Source organism: Herpailurus yagouaroundi, unplaced genomic scaffold (genome assembly GCF_014898765.1).
Source record: "Herpailurus yagouaroundi ecotype Mexico unplaced genomic scaffold, PumYag 165, whole genome shotgun sequence".
NCBI classification, from domain to species: domain Eukaryota; kingdom Metazoa; phylum Chordata; class Mammalia; order Carnivora; family Felidae; genus Herpailurus; species Herpailurus yagouaroundi.
Genome location: NW_024412406.1, coordinates 595,364 through 613,786, shown reverse-complemented (window position 1 = coordinate 613,786; position 18,423 = coordinate 595,364). Strand labels below are relative to the sequence as shown.

General features: G+C 38.4%; 1 long non-coding RNA gene across 1 annotated transcript; it reads right to left on the bottom strand.

Moving 5' to 3' along the window:
* Positions 1-8,794: 8,794 nt before the first annotated feature.
* On the bottom strand, positions 8,795-17,788 carry LOC121038322 (uncharacterized). Its single transcript, XR_005794292.1, has 3 exons — positions 17,432-17,788; positions 13,700-13,751; positions 8,795-9,014 (listed from the first exon to the last, which is right to left on the bottom strand). It is a non-coding gene; the product is annotated as an uncharacterized LOC121038322 (long non-coding RNA).
* Between the last annotated feature and the right edge of the window lie 635 nt (positions 17,789-18,423).

Below are 18,423 nucleotides of genomic sequence, written 5' to 3'. Positions count from 1 at the left end.
TTTCCAAAGAGTTTGCTTATAGGTAAGAAGCCAGAGAGCCTACAGCTATTAAGCAACTTATGTTTGTCATTGTTTTTGAGTGGTCCCAGAGATTCCTAAGATCATTGGTGGGAGGCAGGGTATCATGATAATGCTCTGCATTTAAAGAACATAGTACTCTAAGGACCTAAAACAGTTTCATGGTGGATTTTTATTAAATGTCACTGATATCATAAGCTTAATGTCACAGTAATTTGCTCAGGAACTATTTTAAAAGATTATAAAATGCTTTTTAAAAATCACGTTGCTTTCTTTTTTTAATGTTTATGTATTTTGAGAGTGAGAGAGAGCATGTGGGAGCACAAGAGCAGGGGAGGGATCTGGGAGGAGAGGGGCAGGAACATAGGGAAACAAAGAATCCCAAGCAGGCTCTGCACTGTCAGCAGAGTCCAATACAGGACTTAATCTCACAAACCGAACCGTGAGATCATGACTTGAGCCAAGGTCAGGAGTCCAACGCTTAACCAACTGAGCCACCCAGGAGCCCCTATATTGCTTTCAGTAAAAACTGATTATCACCTATTCTCAATTTGAATGTATCATCTCCAGTCCAGACACTAATTCAAAGCTACAATAGCCACTTGGCTATCACTATGCATTCATTTTACATGGCTGTGTATATTTACATACAATTTTTATGTTTAATATGCAACTACTCATTTCTCTGTCAAATCTCCTAGAAAGTCTCCATTGTTTTTCTGTGGTTTATAAAAGCTGCATATTCTCTAGCTAAAGAGCAGATAACCAGCAGACACTCAATAATTACACATTGATGATCACCATGTTAATGGTAATTTAGGATGTGAGATGAGTTAAATTCAATAATTTCTTCTCATCCAGCAGAGACAGATTTTCTCCTCATGGAAGAATTCCAGTGGCAATGATGAAATCTTAAGGCTTCCGCAGCAGAATTTGCCCTTCATTTGTCTGCACTTCTCTTCCTTTTGCCTCAAGCCTTCTTCCGGGACTTCTTTCAATCAGCTGTACCTATGGTCCTGCCACAGTTCCTCAACTGCTGTTTGGAAGTGATTAGCTAGCCATCTGGCCAGAGCCCGCCCCCACCCTCCACCCACCCCCGAACCCTTACTGTCAACATCAACTAGAAACAACTCCCAAGACTATTTGTGAAGGTGACACAAGGTCCCAGCTCCTTGGAAAGTTCCCTGGCTCCCAAAATGCTTAGGTAGATGGATAGATCAGTGCAGTGCCATCACTGATAACATTCAGGGAAATGCAAACCAAGTTGTACAGAGGAATCACCACTTTTGTGTCTGACCAGGTCTGCATATCCACCAACAATTTGTCAGGAAGTCAGTTGTGAGAAGTTTCCTGAGTTAATCTGATTTTTCCTCTTAAGCTTTAAGCCAGTAACCTTACATTCTCTTCTTACAACTTAAGTAATTTTTAGTTGAACTAATTATAGAAGTAAGTTTGGTTCTACAATAAGGCATAAAGCTGACCTGGTCTCTTTGGGAACTCTGTCTTTAATCTCAACTAAAACTGTAACATATACATTCTATGCTGACTGACTTGTGGCATTTTTCCCAGGTACCAGAAAAGCAGCACTGCATAGAGAGGATTCAGTATGTTGGATGGGCCATGATATTGTAGCTTCCTATTTATCAGATTATTTCCCCTCTCCACCCTCAGAATACACTTGAAGTCTTTTTTTTTTTTTTTAATTTTTCTTTCAACGTTTTTATTTATTTTTGGGACAGAGAGAGACAGAGCATGAACGGGGGAGGGGCAGAGAGAGAGGGAGACACAGAATCGGAAACAGGCTCCAGGCTCTGAGCCATCAGCCCAGAGCCTGACGCGGGGCTCGAACTCACGGACCGCGAGATCGTGACCTGGCTGAAGTCGGACGCTCAACGGACTGCGCCACCCAGGCGCCCCTACACTTGAAGTCTTAAAAAGGTTTTGCCTGGCAAATAGTAGAGCATATAAATATTTCTTAAATGAAAGAATCATCTTTTTTTATATTTTATAGGATAAAAATGTTTTCATTTATTATTTTATACATAGGTTTTCCAAATTGTGTACTATTTTGCTTTAATAAGTAGGACAATTAAATGGCTTCAAGAAGCTTCAAGTAGGGTAATGTTAGAAAAGTTTATTTATTGAATCATTTGGGAGAACTGGGTTGTTTAATGTTATAATAATCAAAATAAGGTATTTTGCAAATGTCCACGATATGATTTATTTTATTCCCAAAAATTCAGTGTTAATTTTTCATTGACCATCATAATTCAATATGTCCTGGCTAAGCTAATTAAAACCAGATAATCTGGGTTTCCAACTACTAGGTTTCAAACCAAGAGTTTTCAAATATGACTAAAAATCATTCTGAAGTTAAAGACCTGATAAGTTAAACTTTAAATCATTCTAAAATTAAAGGCCTGATGAGTTAAAGTAGCCTAGATTTATTAGAAAATATAATAAATGTACCTCTAGGAGTTATCTAATTGTGGGTTTTCTTTTTCCAGATTTCTAATTTGTTTTATATTTTCTACACAGCAGTAATCATATTTATTCAATGATATATTGTTTTCTAGTATGATATTTGCAAGTCACTGGTTCTTGGTATTTTATAAGAAATGAAGATGGCTAATATGAGGAAAATTTATCAAAGACCTGGAGATGGCCAGGAGGTACTACTGGTGTCTTTTGAGTGGAGACATTGGTATTAACAGGAAGACTCTCTAGGGATTATCTGATTGTATAGAGGTGTGACCTTTGACTCTGTTTGGTTGACTAATGTTTTGCAACTCTGTGAAGACAGAGTGGAGATGTAGAAAACTGATTACAATGTAAATAATTTATGTTCTTGCCAATGCAAATTAGTTTTGTCCTGTAAAAATGTAAATCTCTGCAAACCAAATTCTTATTTGAAACAGTTTTAACATCTTACTGGTTCATTAATGATTTAAGTAATTTTTGATACATTATGTTCAGTTTTCATTGGTATAAGGGTCAGTGATTTCACTATTTTAAAAATTATACCTTAACAATTAAATACATCCCTGCCCTTTAGAAGTTTATAATCTGAAGTGAGGAAATATATATATCATATCTATAACATACATGTCAAATATTGGTAAATTCCCTCTAAGAATTGTGTGTTCAGTAGAGAGATTATTTTTGCTTGGAGAACAGAGATTTCAAGCAAAGATTCAGGCTGGTGTATTCTGATGACAAAGATAGAAATAGAGGAAAACATTTCAGGTAACAATACTATAAACAAATACACAAAGATAGAGAAAATGAATGTAATGTTGAAGTAACAGTAACCAGGTCAGTTTAATTAGAGCATGACTGTATATAAGGAAGTTGTAAAATTAAAATTAAAGGCAGTAAAGGGGAGATGGCTACTTATCGGAAGAAGAGGCAGGAGGGAAAGAGCAACTGTTTTGGGGGGACATTCCTCTACAATCATACTATTTTACAGTGTTTAAGGTAACAGGTTCACATGATGACTTTTAAGATTGAGATAAAAATAAATTAGAGGGAGAAATGTGAAAGCAGTAGCCGTATGGGACACTTAAAAGTCCAAAGTGTTGCCATTTTTATATACAACCCATCCGCTTACTTGTGCCCTTGACCTGCCCCCCACTGGCAGTGCAGCCTCTTTCTCCTGGCCCAGGCTCTCCCTCTCTGATGTTAGAATGTGGCCATTTCAAGGTAAAAGTAACACTGTGATAGCAAATTCTTGGCGCCCAGGAAAACACAAAAGACAAGCGACAAGCACTCGGGGAATCAGAAAAGACTGTTTATTTCGCACTGGTGCCTGCCCAGTGGAGTCCCCTCCAAAGACTGAGCATCTGACTCAGGCTTTACTGGTCTTTTATACATTTGTGCTTCTGCAATGGGGCGGGGCTAGTACAGTCAAGCTTCTGGTTCCTGGCTACAGGCTGATAAAGGAGGCAAGCAAGATTTGAAGAAGCCAAAAGCATGCAAGGGGAGTATCTGGCATTGGACATCTGGCTGCCCCTTTTTATCTGCTTTTTTACCAGCTTTCCTTCTCAACACCATGATGGAAATATTATGAGTGTTGACACAGATACATTTAGGTTCAACTCTTGACTCTGCCACGTAGTAACTCTGGTGTTGAAAGCTTCAGGATCGTCTGTAAAATAGTTGCATCTGAGTCTTAAGGTCAATACCTCTGGCCTTAAGGTGGGAAGTCTGAGGGGTAGGGGGGTTAGGGAATGAGAAGATGTAAAGACATTTGGCATTATTTTCCTCCTAGCTCAGCTTTCTCACACAAAAACTGAAAGAGTCTCAGTAACCTGCTATTGAATTGGCCCATAGGTGAGGAGTTTTGTTACCCTACACAGAAAATTCCAAGCCAAGTTCCAGAAGCCCTATCTATGCTCAAGGTTCTAAAGATAAAATCCAAATGACAGACTTAGGGAGAGGGGGTGGCATTTCACACTCTATTCTAGTTATCTAAAGAAATAAGGAGTTGACCAAATGTCCATCCATAAATGAATGGATAAACAAAGCATGGCATATACATACAAGAGAATATTATTCAGTCCTAAAAAGAAAAGAAATTCTAGGGGACCCTGGATGGCTCAGTCAGTTAAGCATCTGATTTGATTTTAGCTCAGGTCGTGATCTCTCGGTTCATGAGATCGAGCCCCATGTTGGGCTCTCTGCTGACAGCATGGAGCCTGCTTGGAATTCTCTCTCTCCCTCTCTCTCTCTGCCCCTCCCCTGCTCTACTCTCTCTCTTTCAAAATAAATACATAAGCTTAAAAAAAAAAAGAAAAGAAAAAAGAAAGAAATTCTAACATAGGCTACAACATGGATGAACCTTGAAGACGTTATGCTAAGTGAAATAAGCCAGTCACAAAAGGACAAATATTGTGTGATTCCACTTACATGAGGTAACTAGAAAAATCTAGAGGTGGATGGTGGTAATAATGGTTGCACAACAATGTGAAATGTACTTAATGCCTCAGAACTATACATTTTTAAAATTGTTAAAATGGTAAATTTTATGTTATGTAGATTTTACCACAGTAAATAGAAAACAGTATAGAGTTGAGCTGCCCAGTTCTTCAGGATGCCCTCAAATGCATACTTCCTAAGTTAGAGATCATTCTATAGTAACCCTCTCTCTGTTTCTAATGCTCCTGTCATCTCTCCACCAAAGTCTCCAGTTTCTTCATCATGTTGCTCTTCCCCCCTCCCCACTTCCTGGGTACTGCAATTTCCCCAGCAGCTAGCTGTTCATAAGCTTTCTTTAGCACCTGGGAAATTTTGTTTTCTTCCAGCATTAGTTGTGAATCATAGTCATTTCCTTCCTTCCCCCGGTTTTCACTGCCGGGTACTGAAGTAGAGGAAGCTTCAAGCTTCAGGATGGGGGAGGAAAGGAAAATAATCCTCCAGTGTGAACTAGAGTTTGGGTCTTTGGTTTGTTTTTCTTTGGTTGTCCTAAAGAACATGAAACAAGTTAGATAGCCTCCCTGCAGCTACATAAGAGATTCATATCTCTCCTACTAGCACAACTTCAAACCCTTGTGTTAAAAGAAGAACTTCATCTTTCCTTGGTTGCATTTCAAAAGTCTCTTCCATTGATTCAGCATGGGAGGACTCCATGACCAACTGTACCTTCCCAATAACTATAAAACACCCACCCACCCCACCCAAGTCAAGGGATAGGGGATTTTTGGTAGTGTCTTACCACACTGACCTAAGAATCAGAATAAAAGATAACACAGGTGAAGTCTCCACCTGTTCTTAACATGCAAGCTCAATAAATGATACACATTTTAAAGACCAGAACCATATGTAAGTATCATGGAAGAACTTTAAACATTACCTGAATCTTTTTAGGATCAATGAAGTTGGATGAACAAGGGAATGACATGTTCGTAGCTGTCCTTCAGGAAGATGAAATTAGCACCAGTGAGGAAGATGGGTTGGAAAAGAATGCAACTAGATGCTGAAAAAGTAATTGGAAGGTAAGGGGTTTTTCATGAAACACTTCTGACACTAATGCTAGAATGTTTTCCAAAACATGAAGCAGCCACTTCTCAGATTCTCTGGACACCAACTGGATGTTCAACAATTCAATTCAATACTGATGGGTAACCAAAGTTCGTGCAGCCTCCACAGGTTAAGGGTTCAGTACCATAAGGCTGTCCCCTACTTCAGATGCTAATCACAAATCCTGAGCCTCCCCCCATACTGGTGACCAACAGGCTACGAAACCATGGTTGCCACTACACCTCTCCAGGTTTGATAATTTGCTAGAACAGCTCACAGAACTCGGGAACACACCTTACTTATAGTTACTGGTATATTACAAAGACATTTGAGAAGATACAAATGAATAACCAGATAAAGAGGCACATAGGGCAAGATCTGGAAGGGTCCTGCCCAGGAGTTTCTGTCAACCCTAGAGATGGAGCGTTCCATTCTCCTGGCATGTGGATATGTTTGGCAACCTAGAAATTCTCTGAACTCCATCATGCAGGGGTTTTTACGGAGGTTTTATTACATAGATACAATTTAGTAAATCATTGGCCATTAGTGATTAATTCAATCTCCAGCCCCCCTCCCCTTACCAGATTGGAAAGGTGAGGCTGAAAAGTATAAGCTTCCAAGTAAGGCTTGATGTTTCCAGTGACCAGCCCCCATCCTGAAGCTACCTAGGGTCTCACCAAGAGTCACCTTGTTAGAACAAAAGAAGCTCCTATCACCTTATCACTCAGGAAATTCCAAGGGTTTAGGAAGAATGCCAAGAATGGGGGACAAAGACCAAATATCTTTCTATGATACCAAAGGAGAGTATTGCAGAAGCTGCTAGGAAAAAAAAAAAGAACTTTGGTTGTTGGTGTTGGAAAATACCCCAGCACTGATGGTTAGAAGTTAAGGACTTGTCCTAAAAAAGTAGATGCAGTAATGGAAAGGAGAAAAGCAATGTGAGAAACACTGTCAAGGTAGCATTAATAGAATGAGATTGCCCATTAAATATGAGGAAGTGGGGGACTCAAAGATGACCCTTAAGTATGAGTCTACATTGCTAGGAAGATATTAATGCTGCCTACTGAGAGATAAAAGTAGAGTAGACTACTCTAAAGATATTCAATTTTATACATGCTGAGCTTGAAATATCAGTAAAAGATTCTAGTGCAACAGCTCAAGTTGGGAAATGAAAATATTAGGGTACAGTTAAGTAACAATTTTATACTGTATTGAAAGAACTGCTTCTTTGAGATTGGATCAACCCACATAAAACTTTGGGACATGTTGATATTTTTTCCTCTCCATGTGATATCCTCTCCATCTTCAACTTTCGAAAGAAATGCACACATTTGGAAATAATTTTCACTACTAAGTTGAGAAACAGGCATACCCCAAATAAGAAGAAAATATAAAATATAAGTGAATCCTTAAAACACTTACCTTTAGACACTTTCCCGAGAAATGTCTATCACTGACCTAGGGGCTGGAGAATGCTTTTGTCTGTGCGGTATGCTAATTATAGTCATGTTTCTGAAGATGGGTTCATATTTTCCTTTGCCCTTTCATTTAGTTTTGAGAGGTTTTCTTTTCTTTCTGATTTTCTGTATTCTGAAATGTACCCCTTCAAAACTTGAAAAGAACATGTAGCTTGGCCATGTTCTTTAGTATACTTAACTTTTTGAGTTGTCAACCATTTCTAATAGAAATAGAAAGTTGGCAGTAGAGAGTTGGCAAGATGTAGTGGGAAGGGGGAGAGAGGAGAGGAGAGGTTTTGAGGCACACGAGGCTGGTGGGTAACTTCTGCACGATCTCAGACATACTATTTGGCAACAAGCTCTGGTTCTAGTAATTAGCATTAATGTTTTCAACATTGCTGAACATTATCTAAGGCTGTTTAAGAAGCCTTGACACTTGTGGAATGAAAGGTAATTCTCTCCTAACATGTCAGAAATTCTTTCATCCATTCTATCTTGTTATAAAAATAAGAATCAGTAGAGCATGGATCCCTGAGATTGAATGGCTGACTTGCTCATTTCATAGTTGCCTGATTTAGAGTAGCATCCAAAAATAATCTAAATAATTTGCCTCTGTAGAACAGCTATTTTTACTGCACATATATAACAATTGCTGGGTACTTATTCTAGGCTCCACAACTTACATGCACAATTTTGTGTAGGCCTCACAACAATCCTATGAGAATGGGATATTGTCATGCACACCTCCATCGTCAGTGTTAACCTGAAAACGAAATCTCCAGAGACTGATAATTGTCACTCTCAAACTTTCTCTATACCCTAATTTAGAAACTCTGGCTGGATATTCTCTCACACTTGAGCTTTAGCCCTCATTTTACTAGTTTTACCACAGTTAAAATCTCCTTGATGTAGTCAGTCCCTAAATCTGCCATTCTGTCCCTCTGTCATTACTGATGCACAAGTTTGTGAATGAACATTTCCCTCATCAGACCAGAGGCTAAGTCTTCCACTGACTGGGGTTTGAAGACTACTAAGCCCATGAGACTCAACAAAGGCCATTTTTCAACTCATACATAAGATGAAGAAAGCATATGGCACTGCCCCATTAGTGGCTTTTTTCCCTCAACCACAGATGCATGCCCATAATCTTTCAGTGGCTTTCCAGAAGAGCAACCAAAGAAACTACAGCATTGATTCTTCGATGACTTTGGCTTTTCAAAACCGTATGTCTCAGATTCAGCCTTTAGGGTCATAAAATATTTAGACATAAATCATTTACTTGTTTCCAGTGGACTTTACACAAATTTAATCATTGGTTTAAGTCATTTCCTTTATATTGACCTAAAGTAACTTGGATTCTGTTGAACCAGCATCAAAACATCACAAAGTTTTGAGTTCTTATGATTTCTGCAGAACTTGCAATCAGGCTTTTAAAAAATTCCAAAACAAGAATGAGTTTTGAGTTCAGTTGTGACATTATGTGAGCCAGAATTTTTCAGTGAAAAACACAATTCGTGTTTCCTGTAAGCAAAAGAAAATAATATTATCTTTCAATTTTATGTATGTCTTTTAAAAGTACAAACTGCCATGGTAAGATTGAGACCAACAGATGATGAAATTCAAGTAGAAACTCTGGTTGCTGCCCAGAATGAACCCATCAATTCAGAAAGGGAAGAGAATTACAGAGGCCACAGGCTTTTATAAGGAACACCTTGTTCTGTAGAAATCTCTCTGCTGCACTCAATTTGTTTTAATTAGTTCTGTTTATGGCAAAACGCTAAATGCATATTATATAAATTGAAATTTGATACTTCAGGAGCCTGTAAGATTTTCAGATAAAATCCCAGATAGAATGAGAGACAAGGTCTGTCCTTAACACAGTTCAAAGAGATTTCTCATGAGGAACTCCAGGATAATTTCCCATGATGAGACGGGCTACTTTATTAGCGGTAAGTAGCACAACACAATGTTGTATGGAGAGTTCATATTTTTCCATGTAGCATGTTGTCATAAGTTCTCTAGAGGAACTATATCTACTAAGTTTTTTTCCTAAGATTTTTACAGAATTTGTTTGGATACTATTTTACCATTTCCAGCAATTTAGAGTCAACAACAGTCACTAGAAACTCATTTGTACACTTATTTATTCCTCTAATAAAAATGTATTACATACCTACTATGTTTAGTTGTTTTATAAATTTCATGGATTATTTACCATGTGTCACATGTTGAACATAAAATATGTGTGTGTGTGTGTGTGTGTGTGTGTGTGTGTGTGTGTGTGTGTATGGCTATATATAAGGCTGTGCCTGCCTCCAATTTACATAGTCTCATTAGGCTAAATCATGAGTGTTATTAAGACAGTTTTTAAAATAAAAGAAGGTAGGAGTGCCTGGGTGGCTCAGTCGGTTAACTGTCTGACTTTGGCTCAGGTCATGATCTCACAGTTTGTGGGTTCGAGCCCTTATCAGGCTCTGTGCTGGCAGCTTAGAGTCTGGACCCTGCCTCGAATTCTGTGTCTCCCTCTCTCTCTGTTCCTCCCCTGCTCATTCTCTGTCTCTCTCTCCTTCAAAAATAAATAAAAACATTAATAAAAAAAATTTTTTAATAAAAGAAGGTAGAGGTCTTAATCAATTTAAAATAATGTTAACTACTGGGGTGCCTGGGTGGCACAGTCGGTTGAGCGTCCGACTTCAGCCAGGTCACGATCTCGCGGTCCGTGAGTTCGAGCCCCGCGTCAGGCTCTGGGCTGATGGCTCAGAGCCTGGAGCCTGTTTCCGATTCTGTGTCTCCCTCTCTCTCTGCCCCTGCCCCGTTCATGCTCTGTCTCTCTCTGTCCCAAAAATAAATAAACGTTGAAAAAAAAATTAAAAAAAAAATAATGTTAACTACTATTTATTTAGATTTTGTCATATGCCAGTCACTGAGAAAAATATCTTGTTTTTTTTTTAATACAATTTATTGTCAAGTTAGCTAATATATAGTGTATACAAGTGTGCTCTTGGTTTTGGGGGTAAATTCCCATGGTTCATCGCTTACGTACAACACCCAGTGCTCATCCCAACAAGTGCCCTCCTCAGTGCATTACCCATTTTCCCCTCTTCCCCCACCCCAACCCTCAGTTTGTTCTCTGTATTTAAGAGCTTATGGTTTGCCTCCCTTCCTCCCTGTTTGTAACTATTTTTTCCCTTCCCCTCCCCCAAGGTCTTCTGTTAATTCTCTCATGTTCCACATATGAGCAAAGCATATGATATCTGTCTTTCTCTCACTGACTTATTTCACTTAGCATAATACCCTCCAGTTCCATCCACATGGCTGCAGATGGCAGGATTTCATTCTTTCTCATTGCCAAGTAGTATTTCATTTTATATATAAACCACAGTATTCATCAGTTGATGGACATTTAGGCTCTTTCCATAATTTGGCTATTGTTGAAAGGGCTGCGATAAACATTGGGGTACATGTGCCCCTATGAGTCAGCACTCCTATATCCTTTGTATATAAATTCCTAGTAGTGCTATTGTTGGGTCATAGGATAGTTTTTATTTTTAATTTTTTAAGGAACCTCCACACTGTTTTCCAGAGCATCTGCACCATTTTAATATGACTTCCATACAAACTTAAGTGGTAAGTTTAACTCTAGTTTATAAATGATAAAACAGATTTAAAGAGATTTATTACCATCTCTCTTCACTTAGTGGCCACCACCAAGCACCCTGCATTTTACCACTTTTGCCAGTTAAAATATTTTTAGCTTAAAGTAGAATAACTGGTAAAAGTCTCTTAAATCATAAGCATGTTCAATTAAAGTCTGGAGACAAGCAGTTCCAGGGGAGGTTAAATTTTCACCTTAACAACATGAGGGTTCTGTCTGTTTCTCCATGGTTCTCCTACCTTTCACCTCAAGCCCACAAGATGGCTGGAACAGCTTCAAGTATCACATCTTTACAGGACAAAATCCATGAAAGGAAAGGAAGGAAAACTTTTTCTGGTTTCTGGTTTCGCTTTTTTTTTTTTTTTAATGTTTATTTTTAGTGTGGGGGAGGGTCAGAGAGAAGGAGTCACAGAATCCCAAGCAGGTTTCGTGCTGTCAGTACAGAGCCAATCTCCAGGTGAAATCATGTGAGATCATGACCTGAGCTGAAATCAAGAGCTCAAACTCATGAACTGTGAGATCATGACCAGAGCCCAAATCAAAAGTTGGTCACTTAACCAACTGAGCCACCCCGGCACCCTTGGTTTCTGTCTTTTAACTGGGGAGAACAATCTTTCTTAGAAACTCTACACCAGATTTTCCCTTACATTTTATTGGCAAAAACTAGATCACATGCCCACACCTAAGTTAATCATAGCCAAGAAGCATGAGATTACAGTGATTAGCTAAGATCAATTATGATTCATCCCCTGAAGTTGGAAATGATTTTGCTTTTTACTTAAAATTGGTTTTTGCTTAGCAAGGGAGAAGGGAACAAGCAATAGGATCTCCCTTGTGCTGAAGTGCCCATAGATTCTATGTAATGAAGACTTTTCTAGCTTGCCACAACACATATCTTCCTCCATAGGACTAACACAGACAGGAATTTTGAATGACCAATTAACCTAAAAATGTAGGACTGGAGAGTAATAAAGATATAGGACATCTTTGTAGATTTTAAGCTGTGAATGAGGTCAGCCATTGAAAAAGAAGATTTTGCATTATACCATGAAACACAATGAAATATCACATTTTTGTTTTAAAACAATTTATGTCATTGAGACAAAGATTTATAAGTCAATCTCTTTCCACACCTTTCCTTTAAATTTTTTAAAAGTAAATAGTCTTATCAATTCAGATTTTTTTTTTTTTGCCTGCCACCGGCTCCAGTTCAGATTTCTTGACTGACATAGTATTTATTTTTAAAAATCTTTGCAACATATATTTTAAAATTCTTAAATGTATTGGGGTGCCTGGGTGGCTCAGTCGATTAAGTATCCAACTTTGGCTCAGGTCATGGTTCATGAGTTCGAGCCCCATATCGGGCTCTGTTCTGACAGCTCAGCCTGCTTCAGATTCTGTATCTCCCTCTCTCTCTGCTCCTCCCCTGTTCGTACTCTATGTCTCTCTCAGAAATAAAAATAAACATTAAAAAATAAAAATAAGTAAAAATAAATTCTTAAATGTATTGAAACTTAAGCTTCTAAGATAAGATGGCAGACTGAACGAAGCCCCTCTATTTAAGCCCCTCTTCTGGAATCCAACTAAAACTATCGCAGAGGAAATTTTTACATAAATAACTCCATAAGGAAGGAGGGAAAGAGGAAAGCAATAAAATATTAGAAACTGGAAAGTGAATTCATGAAAGGTAACTGATTAGCAGACTCAAGAGAGTGGGTCCCTAAACTAAAAGTGGAAAAGCTGAGAAGCAATCTGGCTTCTAACACAGACTGCTCAGAGCATCACGTAAAGTCATGGAATTACACAGGCCTGGAGAAGGGGGCGGAAGTTGTAGCACTTTAATAGGGAGGTTAAGTGAAAATAATGTCTAGCTTCCCCATTCTACTCTTCACCCATAGTAACTGCTCCTATCCTACCCTACTACTGATTTCTGTGAGACATCAGCACAGTTGGGATTCTACACACCATGTGAAAATAAGAGATTTAAATGCAATTATATATACCTATTACTAAGTGCTGAGACTGTGCTTTCTAGTCCTTTTCCAGCTCAGCTCCCAGTAACCAGCAGACAGAGCCTTGCCCTGAGAAGGTTAGATTTCCTTGGGGAACCTGACCAGCCCAAGATGACAGATATACAGATTTTAACTTTGGGAAGTCCTCAACAAGTAGCCCACCCATATCACCATATAGAGTAATCCCCCCTAATCCATAAGGTATTCATTCCAAGACCCCCACTGGCTGCCTGAAACCACAGATAGTACTAAACCTTACATATACTATTTTTTTCCTATATGTACACACCGATGATAAAGTTTAATTTATAAATAAGACACCTTAAGGTATTAACAACAATATCTAAGAAAATGGAATAATTTTAACACATACTGTAATAAAAGCAATGTGAACGTGGTCTCCCTTTCTCTCTTAAAATCTCTTATTGTACTGTACCCACCCTTCTTCTTGTGATATGAGATGATAAAATGCCTATGTGATGAGATGAAACTAGGTGAGTGACATAGGCATTGTGACTTAGTGTTAGGCTACTACTGACCTTCTGTCAACATGCAGGAGGTTGCTTCCAGACCGTGGTTGACTGCAGGTAACTGAAAACATAGAAATTGAAACTATAGATAAGAGGAACTACTCTAGTCAGTTTTCAATTTCATAAACCTCATGCACACATTCAGAATTCCCATCAACTTTTTGATTCATTAATTATAAGCAGACAGTGAAGGCTTACAAAACATCTGAGAAAAGCCCTACTTCAACATGGACAACAGAAATACAAGTATAGATATTGAATCTATGAGCCAAAGAATATGTTACTAAAAAGTAATGCAAATAAGACCTATAATAATTAAAATGAAGGAAGAGGGAGGCATGAGGAAATCTCCAGAGTGTAGATTAAAAATAGGGAAGAAAGAATAGACTCAGAAGACCAGTCCAGGAGGTCCAACACCAAAATAATAAAAACTCTAGAAAAAGAAAACAACAGAAACAGAGAGTAAGAACTTGCCAATGTAATGATCCAGAAAAATTTCCCCAAACCAAAAAAAAAATATTTTCTATAGTGAAAAGGCTCATTGAAGGTCCAACACCATAAGTGAAAATAAAGGGAAGCTTAATTTTTTCCCTCATCTTAACGTTTCAGAAGTGCCTTACTTAGAAATATAATGCTGAAGCTTTATTCTCTACAAACTTATTGTGTGACTTTTCTACATTCAAGTAGTTTGTTTCTCATGCTTCTAAATGAGCCCTTAACTATAAGCTGGGAAACATCCCAACATGCCTAAGGCATTGACATAGAGCTGACACTTAAGCAAAATGACTTTTCTTACCTTCCTACTAGCTTCACATACAAGAAATTGAACAAAGCAACTGAGAGGGATATCATCTCCAAAAACCCCGTCTTTTAAGCCTAATGGAAAGACACAAACAGAGCCACTGCAGCACAATTATTTCCTTCACAACCACATCATTAGCCTAGACAACAAAACATGGCATAAATAGCAACATCAAGGCTCTTGCTTGTCCGGACGCCTGGGTGGCTCTCAGGTCATGATCTCACAGTTCGTGAATTTGAGCCCCACATTGGGCTCGCTGCTGTCAGCCTGTCAGCACAGAGCCCACTTTGGATCTTCTGTCCCCCTCTCCCTACCCTTCCTCTTCACGTGCTCTCCCCAAAATAAATAAATATTTAAGGAAAAAAAAAAGATTCTTGCTTGTCAAGAATTCCCAGGGCTTTCTTTGTCTGCTAGGGTCTCTGACATCAGGATCATAATAATCCAGCTCTGGAGATTACCTGGCTATGATCCTTACGTCTAGTTTATGGTCTCTTGTGAAATACTGATCCTGTCCTTTCAGGACAAGTTGCTAATATGGAGGCTCACAGTATGACATCCTGGGATAGAGTTTGAGATCCTTCCAGATTGCATATTTTAGCTCCAATTCTAGCATGGAGATGAGTTGATACCCACAGAAAGAAGTAAAAAAGGGTGGCCTTCATGAATGAGCCTGCATGGCTCTAAGAGATTACCACACAAACCGGGAATTGAATTTAATAACTAGGAAGACCTAGCTTCGTGGGTTGAATATTAGCTCCCCTAAAGAATATCTACTTGGAACACTAGAATGAGATCTTATTTGGAATAAGGGTCTTTGTGATGTAATTAAGGATCTCAAGATGAAATTGTCCTGGATTTAGGGTGAGTTTCCTTTTAAAAGAGAGAAGGAGATTTGACATACAGAGAGATAAGGGGAAGAAGACAGAGGCCAATACCAGAGTGATGCAGCTACAAGCCAAGCAAAGTCAAGGATTTCAGCCATCACTAGATCACATCCTCCCCAGAAAGAACCAATCTTGCCCATACCTTGATTTCGGACTTCTATCCCCAAAGCTGTGAGAGAATAAATTTCTATTTTTCTTAAGCTACCAAATTTGTGATAATTTGTTATGGCAACCAACCCTAGGAAGCTAATACACCCTCTCAGAGATATTCTGAACCTGCTCTGGCTAGAGAGAAAGTGAAAGTTCCTCAGGTGTCATCTGCTGGACCGATTTAATGAAACAAGAGTTAATATCTCTAAGGCCCTATTTATACAATAGAGATGGATTACTTTTAAACTTCAAAGTACAGTCATACACAACTAATTAATTTCCATAATTCACTTGGGTCAAATAGGTGTCATTAACTGCACTTCAGAGTATAGCAAATAAGCCCCTTGCATAACATCATCAAAGGAATTCTTGACAGATGACTTCAAAACAGACACTACTTAAAGTAAATATTATAGGAAAGTAAAGCACTCATGGTCAGGAGTGGTACAAAAAGAATTGAAAAGCAGAAGATTTGCTATACACACATTCTAGAAGGTCTTATTTCCATATATGTATATGTATATACATACATATATGTGTATGTATATGTAATGTTAATACATATATTATGATAGGAAAAATATATATATATCATAGAAAAATATATATATATATATTACAGAAAATTCATGCTGCAATTTTCCCTTGAAAGACAAATGTTAAAATCCTGGCTTTTGCTACCATCAGCCTGTTGTGGAACAAACATCAAAAGTTTCCCTGAGAAGTTTTATTGACCTGACAGACTTGTAGAGGGGATATCTATCCCACATTGTCTTAGAGTAGGCATGTCTCAAGCCACAATTTATAGGAAATACTTAGGAGGTTGAATTGTGCTATGGTTCCAAAACAACAAACAAAACTATAATATTTAGAATAAGGGACATGATAGCTGGGTTCTACTCTGCCACAATCAGACCATATCTGGAAAGTCTACATTGTCTACAGCATAAAAATCGGGGGTTTCTTAACATAAAAAGATCCTAGTGAGGGGTTAAGGAATCAAGGTTTTCAAAAGTAGCAACTCCTGAATACTGGGCAGGGCAGCACATGGGGGGTGAGGGCAGCAGTGTATAAATCTGGAAAAGTGAAGACTCAGAACCATGAGATGGCTATCACCAAAAATCTGAAAGTATGTAATGTGAAGAGAAGTTTACTTGATAGGTAGAAATCACATTTCATCTTCTTGTTAAGAAATGTTTTTGAAAGGCAAAACTCTCCAAAGATAAGACCAATGTCTTTAACGAATAGTGACCCCTTATCCTTGGGACTATACAAGCATAGGCAGGTGAGTTACTTTGTGGGAGTGCTGTAGACATTTAAGCTTTTCTCTAATTCTAATATTAATCAATTCTCTAAAGCTAATATTAATCTAAATCTAATATTAATATTAATTCATCTAATATTAATCTAATCTCTAATTCTAATTATTAATCAAATCTGTGGTCTTCTCATCTACAATTTAAATATCTACTAGGTCCCCAGAATCTGAAGTTCTGATGCTGAATCTGAAAAATGTAAATGACTTCTATGGAAATAAATCCAGGAATTACTTTGCCACATACTGTGTTGCTGTACCTATCCTGCTAAGTTGAATATGTTATTGTGTAAGTGTGAATAATGTTTAACAATATGCCAAAATGAGATGGAACATGAAGACCTGGAAGGGGTGGTCCTTAGTTGGCAAGAATAGGGTATATGAGTTGGCTGAGAAAAATCAGAGTTCTACAGAGAAACAGAACCAATAGGATATATATATATATATATATATATATATATATATACACACACACATATATATATATATCTATCATATAGGAAGATGAATAGAGGAGAGAGAGATGGGGGCAGGAGAGAGAGAGAGAGAGGGAGGGAGAGAGATTGATTTACTTTAAGGAATTGGCTCACATGATTATGGGGGCTGGTGAGTCCAAATTCTTCCTGTGGACTGGCAGGCTGGAGAGTCACTGTTGCAGTTCAAGTCCAAAGGCCATCTGCTGACAGAATTCCTTCTTACTCAGAAGAAGTCAGTGTTTCTATTAAAGTCTTCAACTAATTGGATGAGGTCTAAACACATTATGGAAGGGTACGTGCTTTATGAAAAGTCCACTGATTTAAATGTTAATCTCATCCAAGGAACACTTTCACAGAAACTTCCAGAATAATGTTTGGCCAAATATCTGGGCATCATGACCCAGCTAAATTGACACATAAAATTAGTCATCACATCAGGAGATGGATCCTCACAAGTGGGAAGTCCTTTGACGTATATGGGTATCAACTTGGAAGGATGAAGAGAGATGGGGAGAAGAGTTGGCTAACAAATGTCACTAAACACCTTCCCACATTGCCCCTATGCTTTCTGAAAGGACATCTCCAAACCCAGGTCCTTTAAAAGTCTAAGTTAAATAGACATATTTTATATATTGATTGATAGTGGGTGGGCGCCATAACTGGGATACAGTCCACTCTGCCACCTGTTACCCACACTTTATACACACAATTACGTAGTTCCAGATAAGTCACGTTTTTTAAAGTTTATTTAATTATTTTGAGAGACAGAGAGAGACAGCAGGGAAGGGGCAGAGAGAGAGAGAGGGAGAGACAGAATACCAAGCAGGCTCCTCGCTGATAGCACAGGGCTTGATCCCACCAGCCATGAGATCATGACTCTGTGAGACCATGACCTCAGCTGAAACCAAGATTCAGACGCCTAACCCACTGAGCCACCCAGGTGCCTTGGTAAGTCACATTAAAAAAAAATTTTTTTTAACATTTATTTATTTATTTTTGAGATATATAGCACGAGTTGGGGACGGGGGGGGGGGGGGGGGCTCTGTCAGCACAAAGCCCGATGTGGGGCTTGAACTCACGAACAGTGTGATCATGACCTGAACCAA